Source organism: Balaenoptera physalus (genome assembly GCF_965194825.1).
Source record: "Balaenoptera physalus genome assembly, chromosome: 5".
Classification (NCBI taxonomy): Eukaryota; Metazoa; Chordata; class Mammalia; order Artiodactyla; family Balaenopteridae; genus Balaenoptera; species Balaenoptera physalus.
The window spans coordinates 104,515,225-104,525,844 of NC_138884.1; the positions used below are offsets into that span (position 1 = coordinate 104,515,225).

The 10,620-nt window shown below is 34.4% G+C and overlaps 2 long non-coding RNA genes across 2 annotated transcripts in view; both read right to left on the reverse strand.

Annotated features, from left to right (window-relative positions):
• The window catches only part of LOC309661227, a 993,791-nt gene that overhangs the window by 111,121 nt on the left and 872,050 nt on the right, over nt 1-10,620 (reverse strand). The window lies entirely within an intron of this gene.
• LOC309661221 overlaps nt 1-10,620 on the reverse strand; it is a 122,816-nt gene that overhangs the window by 93,421 nt on the left and 18,775 nt on the right. The gene's annotated exons all lie outside the window — the stretch shown is intronic.

The window sequence follows — 10,620 nt, forward strand, 5'->3', positions numbered from 1 at the left end:
GTCTGAAGCTCCCTCAGTCTCCCAACTCCTTAAATGGGAAGGAAATCAAAAAAGAGGGGATATATGTATAGGTATAGCTGATTCACTTTGCTGTACAGTGGAAACTAACACAACATTGTAAAGCAACCACATGCCAATAAAATTTTTAAAAGATCTGTTTCATAATCATAATTTTTTTAAAAAGTCTCATTAGTGTCACCTGCTAAATAGAGCTCAAATCTGGCTTGTCCTCCCCACCTAGTCCCAATTATCATCACCTGTCACTTGGGCATCATGTGACATTTGACATTTGCCTCACACAAACTGAAGACAATATGACTTTGTTCTTTTCTGATGTTGCTGCCTCCCTTTAAAACTTCTAGCAAGTTTCTATTTGTTTTGGGATAGAGACAGAGCTCCAGATAGGTCTGGTCCTTACCTCTGTCTCAGCTCACGTCCTACACAGTATCCCTTCGCTTTCTCTATTTCAGCCAAAAAAGCCTTATACTGGTTCTATAACCCATCACAAGGTCTTTCCTTAGGGATGCGTTTTCTGATCTGCTGATTTCGACCAAATTTCTCTATCACAGTTATCCTAGCACAGCACCCTTACCTTCACAGAATTTAAAACGATCGTAATGATGAACTTCCTTGTAAGATTATTTGATAGTCTCCATTCCCACTGGGAGATAGGTCCATGTAAGTTTGATGAAGGCAAGGCCTATGTGAATTTTCAATGATGATTGCTTACTTGACATAAGACAAATACTCCAAAAATATCTGTTAAAATGAAGAATGAATGAATAAATGAATAAACCTAAATCTATGAATCTTTTTCTTTGTGAACCTTTCTCTTAAGGAGTTCATGTTAGGTTGATGAGTCAAACATGTAAACTAGAATTAGACTGCATTATTACAGAAGTAAATGAAAATAATTATAAAAACACAAAAGCTCCTGATTTTACCACGTAGTAGAGGAAAGCTCAAAATATGAAAACTTTTCAGCTAAATCTTAAAGAATAGAGCAGAACACACTGAGAAGATGTGTTGTGGGATATAGAAATGGAATATCAATCAAATGGAGTCTTTGTATAGAACAAAAATACATAAAAGAATTTTGCCTTTGGGGAAGGGGGGAGTTCACATTCTGAGAAATGTTAAGTAATGTGGCAAGTTAAAGGCCACAGAGCCTATAGAGGAGTCATAGAAATAAAGATAAATGTTAGCAGTTTATCCAGAGAAATGCAATTTTATTTCTTCTGAAAAAAATTATCTCATCTTAATTTACATAAATGTAATGACATAGCTATTTAAATTAAAGTGATATCATTTATTAAAAAAATTATTTAACTCATTTTTTTTCCTGAAAAGTCTCCCGATTGGAATATATGCTCTTAAGCATATATAGTCATGCTTTTATAATATTAGCTGCAAATGCTGTTTTTCATCCTGAAGAACAATACTAAAATTGCTATTTTTGTTTTCATGTGCTGGTGTATTTTTCTGCAAGGATGCCATGGTAACTATTTCTTTAAATAAACATTGAATATACTCTTCGAAGTTTACTCAGAAAAGAAATTACTGTTGCATATTTTCTGGTTAGTAATTTTATAGTAAAATTCCCAGTGATACAGCCACACATTTCTTACTGTTAACAAGTCTTCTCTTAAAATACACTCACACTCACACACACACACACAGAGACATATAATGTTCTTATTAATTGTTACATCTAGAAAGATAAGTATTCAAGGTTTTAGCTAGCTAAAACATTTCAAAGATATTGTACAAATAAAGCATCCCTTCCCTCCTTTGCAGTCCACCTTGGCTTTCTGTTTATAAAGACAAGTTTTTGGTTATAAGAACTTTTGACCAATGACTGCAGTGACAAAAATACTGAAAGAAATTTTTAGAGTAATTAATAATGCATTAAGAACAATCCCTTTTATATTTAGGATTTTACAATTTACTCTGTGTGTGTGTGTGTGTGTGTGTGTGTGTGTGTGTGTGTGTGTATGTATGTGTATTACTACTGTATTCTAATAAAATATTGGTAAAGTTGACATATTTTTTAAATGAAGATACAATGACTCATAGAACTTAAATGACTTGCCCAAGTTCACTCGACAAGGTAGTAAAAAAGCATCAGCCAACAAGATGTCTCACAATTAATCTAACTGGAATTCCAGTACTGTTTACCATCAGAGGTGAAAGTACTCCTAGACATCACAATATAGATGCCATAGGAATATTTCTTCTTCATTAAATATGTGTCCATTCTTCAAAAATAATAGGCTGCTGTTGCCCTTTACTTTATTGGGCCCCATGGTTTCTGGTGTTATTTTTAGTTCAAGTAATAGGAAATAATAACATTCTTCTTAAACATTTTATTGTTATAGAAATAAACTGAGTTTTTAGTGACTTGAAATCTTTGCTACAAAAGACAGTATAATAGAAGTTCCCAGGATCACTACAAGATGTTATTTTTATGGTATAGTCAATAAAATGCTTTTCATCTGGAATACTTTTGGGGTAGTAATTAATCATTCTTACTATAGAAATCAACCTTCTAATAATAAAGATTGGCTTAAATATGCATTTTCATTTATGCATTTCACTAACTGATTTTTATTCTTAACTCTGAGCCTTTATTAATAATAAGCAGAAGAATCAGTGTATGAACTTCCCTTCATTTCAATTGTTTGGATATTGGAGTTATAAAAAATAATGCACAGAGATTTTGAACCTAATGAACCTGGTTCAATATTGCAGCCGTCACCTTCACTTATAACAGCTAGGTAAATTGTACGATATTATAATTTAGAAGAAAATAGTCTTACTTCTCTTAGGAGAATGTTGTTGTTGTCTAAAGTAGAAAATTGAAGTTTAGAATCAGATAATCCTAGGTTAGTCTGATTCTCCACTTTGCCATGGATGAGATTAAATAAATTACTTAAACTATTGAGAATTTGGTTCCTCATCTGTAAAATGTGATAACAAATCCCATATGTTAGTGTTGTGATGAAAATTAAATAATATATTAAATGTTAATATTAATAAATAACATTATTTTAAAATTAAATGACATTAATTAAATAAAAATAATGTAATTGATATTTTGTTTCACTCTACAAAATTTTACTTTTCAGACAGAGGCTAAGATGCTATAGGAAACTTAATATTTTTAACAACTTTCCCTCTTACAATGTTTTCTTGATATTACTTTTTCCATCCAATATAAAGTCTCAAGTTTGTTTTTATTTGTGGTATCCTTCCTCAACTCTGTATCTTTCCATAATTGCTATAAGTTGTGGAGAGATTTGCCAATATGGAGAAGTTATCTTTGTTGACTAAAGCAATTTTCTCTCAAATAAACATAAACTTTGTGGCTACCCAAGAACCCTCTTTATGTGTATTTAGAAAGAACTAACAATGTGGTTAGTTGGAAAGGTCTGGAAGCAAAGAGCAAAGTAAACAAAATTTTCTGAATTTTAAATGGTTAACAAAGTAACTTGGAAGAGTTAGCTTGTGCCAACTTTTGAGTAACTCCTCCTTTGAGATGATTTAAGATGAACTGACATAGCTGGTAATTTGGGGCCCTTTAGTCAAATAAAGATGTGCTGTGGAGGTGTCACATTGAAATAAAGACAGTGGTGAACATCTGTGGATTTTGTTTGCCCAACATCTCCACAGCGTTTCTTCTAGTAAAACACATTACTTTCTCTGGATCAATGACCTGATCCCACCCTAACCCAAGGTCCACATGGTTCTGATTCTGGAGAGAGACCCTTTTGCTCATACTACCCCATAAATGGGTGTAAAAACACTAGCCAAGCTTCACCAATCACAATTCTCACAATTCTTTTCTCTACCTATCTATCTACCTATCTATCTATCTATCTATCTATCTATCTATCTATCTATCTATTGTACATCTCTTTCCTCTGGATTCCCTAAGGTGATGTGATGTAAGAATGGAGCTCCCGATGACCATACTCCACTTGTCCCTCAGTTACATGTGGAAACCTACCTGTAATAGGTGAGAATGAGGCAGATGGAGAGGAAAGCAGAGCCCATTCAAGTATTCACTCTGTTAATCAGGCATTCATTCAACTAATGTGGATAAAATATCTACCACGAGCCAGTTCTTGGTACTTGAGGTACATCAAAAAACGAAAGAAATAAAAATCACTGCCCTCATGGAGCTTATATTTTTGTAAGGGAGAGAACTAGAGGAAGAGAGGGACAGTTGGGATGGAGGGATAGAAAAAATATTCAATAAGCACAATGAAAAGTAAGTTATATAATGCATTAGAAGGTAATAAATGCTATGTAAAAAATCAAGCCAGATTGCAGGGGATCAGAAATGCCAGGTTCAATTTACATAATTCAATAAGATGGTCAGAGTATGACTCATTAAGGAGATAAAATCTGAACAGAGACTTTAGGGAAGTTAAAATATTAATCATGTGGAAGTCTTGGCAGAAAGCTAGATGGAGCAAGTACAAAGGTCCAAAGGCACGAAGTAGCCAAGAAATGGAAAGGAAGCAATGTGCCTGGAGCAGAGAGAGAGAGAGAGAATAGTAGGGGACAATATTGGAGGGTTAGCTGGAAAGTATAGATTGTATAGGACCTCAGCTAGTACGCCATACTAAAAGCCTAAAGAAAAGAAACCATATGATCATGTCAATGGATACAGAAAAAAATTGACAAAATTTATCATCTATTCATGATGAAAACTCTCAGGGATCATCCTGAGAGTTACTAAGGGATTCACTTAATAAAGGGAATCAAACCTGTATAGAGCTAGCTCATCCTCTGTTGCAGGTACTGGGCTATTAGTTAAATCCAAGTCACAACTTACAGGTTAATATAAAGTGAGATTTAAAGAGGTTTTGTAACTTATTTACAATAATACAGTCAGATTGAACCATAGTATGATTACAGAGGTCTTATACTCATCCATTGCATGATAAGTTGAACAACAGTCTACATGATATTGGATGCACATTAAGTTGTCATGGCTTGAGATACAACTCTGAGAGAGTGATATAATATTAAATTTTATTGCATAGGTAGTGTCATGGTACTAACTCATGGGAAAATCCATTTTTAGCTGAGACTACAAATTGAAAATGTTTGTATCTTTTTAAAAAAAATGTTTCAAAAAATCACCTCCTGTAGTCTTCGGCAATAAATAAACAAATATCTGATGTCAATATAGAGAATTCTAGCCTGGAGTACTCAGGTAAGAGAGAAAATTGCAACATATGTTTGCATTCCTTACCCAATAAGGCAAGCAAACTACCAGTACTATGCAGTACTATGCAAACTACCCATTATTAGGAAGCAAAGTCACTCTTAAAAAACAACTATCAACTACTAAAGAAATGTTATTTAAAGAATACAATTTGGGTTAGTGCATGAACAAAATGTATTTTTTCTGCTGATGGTAAAAAGAGTACCAAAGCAAGAAGTAGATGACACAGCACGGAAATTGTGAAATAAACTGAAAAAGTTGATCAAAATCAGTGGAGGAGAGAAAGGCAATTTAAGTCATGAAAGACACTGGGGTCAAAATGGTCATTGATACGTGAGTAAGAAGTAATTGGAAGTTTATAACAGAACTCCATTAACATATGTATTTATTTTATATATACTGTGCCCAAATGTATTATATAGCAAAATATACTCATTTCTCCCTACCACATACACTGTCTTGATAAAGTAAGGTATAACTACAGCTTCCATTTTCAAAATGGCATTTGATTAATGAGGGGCACAACTAAGGTGGATTAGTTAAGACCATGAGCTGTGGAGATACCATTACCAGGGTTCAAATCCCAGTGCAGCTATTTACCAACTTGGAAGCCACTTTATCTTTACTAATGTGGAATTAAAATCAGTACCAATCTCATAGGACTGTTGTGGCAATAAATTAAATATTTTATCTAAAGGTGCTTATGAGGTACCTGCAAAAGAGTAAGCGTTTAATAACTGTGAACTGTCATTGTTTTGGAGAACATGCATTGCATCATGCTGATAATAGTCACAAACTAGTGACATGATCACAAAGAAGTGTTTCTTCATGTCCAATGGTTCCAGTGGCTTTCTGCATTGTATATTGTAACAATGGGAGATAAAAATGATTAAATTATGTGAACGTATAAAACTAATACACAAATGATGGTGCTAGTGATTATAAACATTGGGAGATTGTTAGTATTTGTCAAGAGCAAGATGTAATCAAATTCTGAATTTTTTAGTCATCTTCAGATTTTTTTAGCTAAGCATTTACATTATATTAAAAAATCTTTAAATTGAAATCTCTGCAGTAAGATTGGATTTTAAAATGGGAATCTAAACCGCTCAAGCCATACTCCCACAGGGAAAAAAAACAATTACTTTTATAATACAATTTTTACAGTATAAAGTTTCTTAAGAAAAGAACAAATTAATACCTATGTTATTTTTATATTAGTATTTGAATGTCAACATTCATGACTATCATAATAAAGATTTGGGGCCAAGATGCACAAAACAGAATCACTTACTGATGATACCCAGTTTCTCCATGGATTGGGCAAATTCAATTTTATAAAATTCTGCCTTAAAGAGTAGAGCATAATTTTTGAAAAAGGGAACATTTTGCATTACATTTAACAAACTCAAGTCATTTGGCGCACCAAGTACCAAAAAGCTAGCATGGAAATTGACCTATTCAAGGAGATGGGGCAGAGGGGCTTTTATTTTCAGGCTTAGAATTGTCACCTTTCTATGTGGCTCCTGATACACGTGCTCATGTCAGCCTGCACATTTCAGCATATTTAAAGCCTCACACATTTCTTGCCACAAAGTACATCTTCAATAAATCACATGTAAATAATAACCAACTTAAAAAATACCAAAATACTCATTCATGGCTAGAGAGAATTATCACTACCAACTTAAGAAACGTTGAGATTTGACATAGGCTTTGAAAATTAACGTAATTTATGTGGCAATTTTTTAAAAGAACTATAACTCTCTGTACTTTAGTCTCCAAAGGATGACCTCTATTTATATTATGAAATTATGCAGAGTGGTTTAAAAATCAACTTTGCTTTCTCTAGTGCCTGGCATCTTCTGTGTGCCGCCTAGGTTAAAAGATAAAGATATGTTTCCTTATTTGCGTTCATACTTGGCCCTCCTCATGCCATTCAGTCATACGCTTCCATCAGAGTGAACACACTCAGCTAGGATGCTTATATGCAGATTCTTTGTGATATAGATCCACAAAGGACTAAACAAATCTACCTGTGTGTGTGTGTGTGAATGTGTGTTTGTGTCTGCTTCTGTGTGTGTGTGTGTGTCAGGGTTAGGGCCTATTTCACATATGCCTTTGCAAAAGGTTTGTCGTGAAAGAACTCCCCTTCCACCCATCCCCCACTCGAGATCACTACCACCACCACCCCTGCCACCACTCAACTTCATACATGTCCCTTCAAAACGGAGTTCAAATTTCTCAGATCGATGAAGCCCCTCTCTCTCACATTCAATGTCTTCTCTCCCCACAGGAAGAGCTTCCATTCCTTGATGCCTCTTGGTTTGCAAATTCAAACATCACCACAACCTGGGCTTGTGCAATTCACATCCCACTTCCTGGAGAAGAAACACGTTCTAATAGCATGAACTGGTCTGAATATGAGCCTCCCAAAATCTACTGACTATATCTCCCTGAGCAAACTCTGCTAGTAAAAGCATGAATTTTCCTCTGAGCAAACACAGTTCAATCCCACATTGATGAAAGAGCACTTCTTCTATTAGCTGAGGTTTATCCTGTGGTCTACAGGCGTTTAAACACTGTAACAGACTGAATGCTTATGTTCCCCTAAAATTCATATTTTGAAACCCTACCCCTAATAGGATGGTATTAGGAGGTGGGTCTTTTGGAAAAGAATCAGGATTAGATGAGATCATGAGAGTAGAGCCCTCATGAATGAGATTAGTGCCCTTACAAGAGTCACAGGAGAGTTTGCTTCTCTCTCCATTATGTTGAGGACACAGCAAGAAGACGGCTATTTAGGAACTAAGAAGTGACTCTATTTCTGTTTTGTAAATAAGTTCATTTGTATCCTTTTATAGATTCCACATATAAGTGATATCAGGGGATGGATAAATTGGGAGATTGGGATTGCCATACACACACTACTACATATAAAATAGATAACTAACAAGGACCTCCTGTATAGCACAGGGAACTCTACTCAATACTCTGTAATGACCTGTATGGGAAAAGAATCTAAAAAAGAGTGGATATATGTATATGTATAACTGAATTCACTTTGCTGTACACATGAAACTAACACAACATTGTAAATCAACTACACTCCAATAAAAATTTTTTAAAAAACGAAATAAGAAGTAGACCCTTACCAGGCATGGAAACTGCTGGTGCCTTTCCAGCCTCCAGAACTGTGAGAAATAACTTTATGTTGTTAAGTCACCCAGTTTGTGGTATTTTGTTATAGTAGCCTGAGCTAAGACAAAGATAATATACATTTGCCATCCAGGTTATCTCTTTGTCCTCTGAAGACTAGCATCAACTTTGCTGGATAAGGTCTTTTTCTCCCCTTGCCCATCTTCTTCTGAGAAAAGGGGGTAAGAAATATTTTCCAACCCATTCCATTATCTAGAAATACAAGTATAATTGAAAGAAAGGGTATTTGGTTGCTGTCATAGGTGGGTCTAAATTACCAAGGGCTTTTATAGTCAAGCAAGGATGTTTGAATATAAGCATTTGGGCAACAGGCAAAGCTGCCACGACTTGAGAGATGGTGTAATTATAAGGACCTGATTTCTGGGCTCAAGTTATGGAGACATGTTCTAGAAGAAAACACTCTGACTGAACAACATGTCTGTTCCATTAAAACCCCCAAACACAGTCTTTACTCAGCTCTGTGACTAAAACCATTAAGGGCAGAATTCAATCCACTCAATTACACTATGTCCACTGCCATATATTCTTTAAGCAGGAATCTAGAGAAAAGCCAGAAACTTTGGAATCAGAAAAACCTTTAAGTCAATTAACATCTTTGACTTTCTATTACAGGTAAATCTTTGACTTATCTATAAAATGGAGATAATACTCCTCACTCCACAAAATTGTTGTAGAGATTAATTAAGGGGAAAATGTCCTATCTTTTGATTACCTTTAAAGTCAAAGGGGAAAAGAAAGTTTTAAATAAAACCAAAAAAGAACTTAGTTGGCACATAAACACATTTTCTCTACTTAAATGCAAGTCAAATCTCCACATGTAACAATGTCCCTTTTTTTGTTTGCTTCATGTCACTGTCATATTAGAGCTCAAAATTTCCCCACAGCCATTATATACAGCAAGTGTATTCCCTGGGGGCTTTTCCTTCAAGTTATTATAGACATTTTAATACGATATGCTTTTAGTTTGTACAACATATTTCATGCAAGTCACATCTCAAAATGCTATGCAGAGTTAAATAATTCACTTAGAAAATTCAATAAAACATAAAGGGAATGAGAAGAAGAAATTAGGAAATGTTGACTAGACAGAGCATTGAAAACCTGTGGTTGTTAGTAAAAGAATTAACTCTGGTGAAGCAAAGAATTAGTAGTGAACAAAGCAATTGCTGCAAAATACGCAAAGTGCATGGAGATGCAAGATGTAATGATAAATGTAATATTCCTTATCTAGATGACAACAGGACCAAAGTAATGTAAAACAGAATACAATGAACATTAAAATAAGAGGAGAGATTCCAGAGGCAGAAATTAAAGAGTGTATAGGATTTATAAGGAAACAATAGAAATTCTTTATCCATCTCTCTGAATCCTGGATATGTTGTGTTTGTAAAATACTTTGGAGCAGTGAAGTCTTTGCTTCCCCAGAAGGAAATGAAGTGTGAGAGCAGCCATTCTTGCACCTGCTTGAGGTACTGTCATAGTTCATGAAAAAGTAGAGGATTTAGGTTCAAAATAAACCTATGAGCATTCATTCCACTCCACCTTGTATTACTCGTTTATCTCGGGAAGAAGGACTTAGCTCTGTGTTTTGGAATTTCATATCTGCAAAATGCTTACATTTGCTTATAACAAATGTGCAGACAGTAAGATCAAAGCTCTTGAATCATGGAATAATCCTAAACAAACATTACTGGCTAGCTTTTCTTGTGCCCTCTCCTCACTGGTTTCCATGGGGCTGAACATTCTCTGCCCATTCATTCTTTTTTTAATTTTCAAAATTAATTGTATTTATTTATTCATGTATTTATTTTTAATTGACATTTAGTTGATTTACCATGTTGTGTTAGTTTCAGGTGTACAGCCAAGTGATTCAGTGTATACATATATTTTTTTCTTTTTCATATTCTTTTCCCTTATAGATTATTATAAGATATTGAGTATAATTCCCTGTGCTACACAGTAGGTCATTGTTGGTTACCTATTTTATATATAGTAGTGTGTATATGTTAATCCCAAACTCCTGATTTATCCCTCCCTCCGCTTTCCTCTTTGGTAACGATAAGTTTGTTTTCTATGCCTGTGAGTCTATTTCTGTTTTACAAATAAGTTAATTTGTATCAATTTTTAAATTCCATACATAAGTGATATCATATGATATTTGT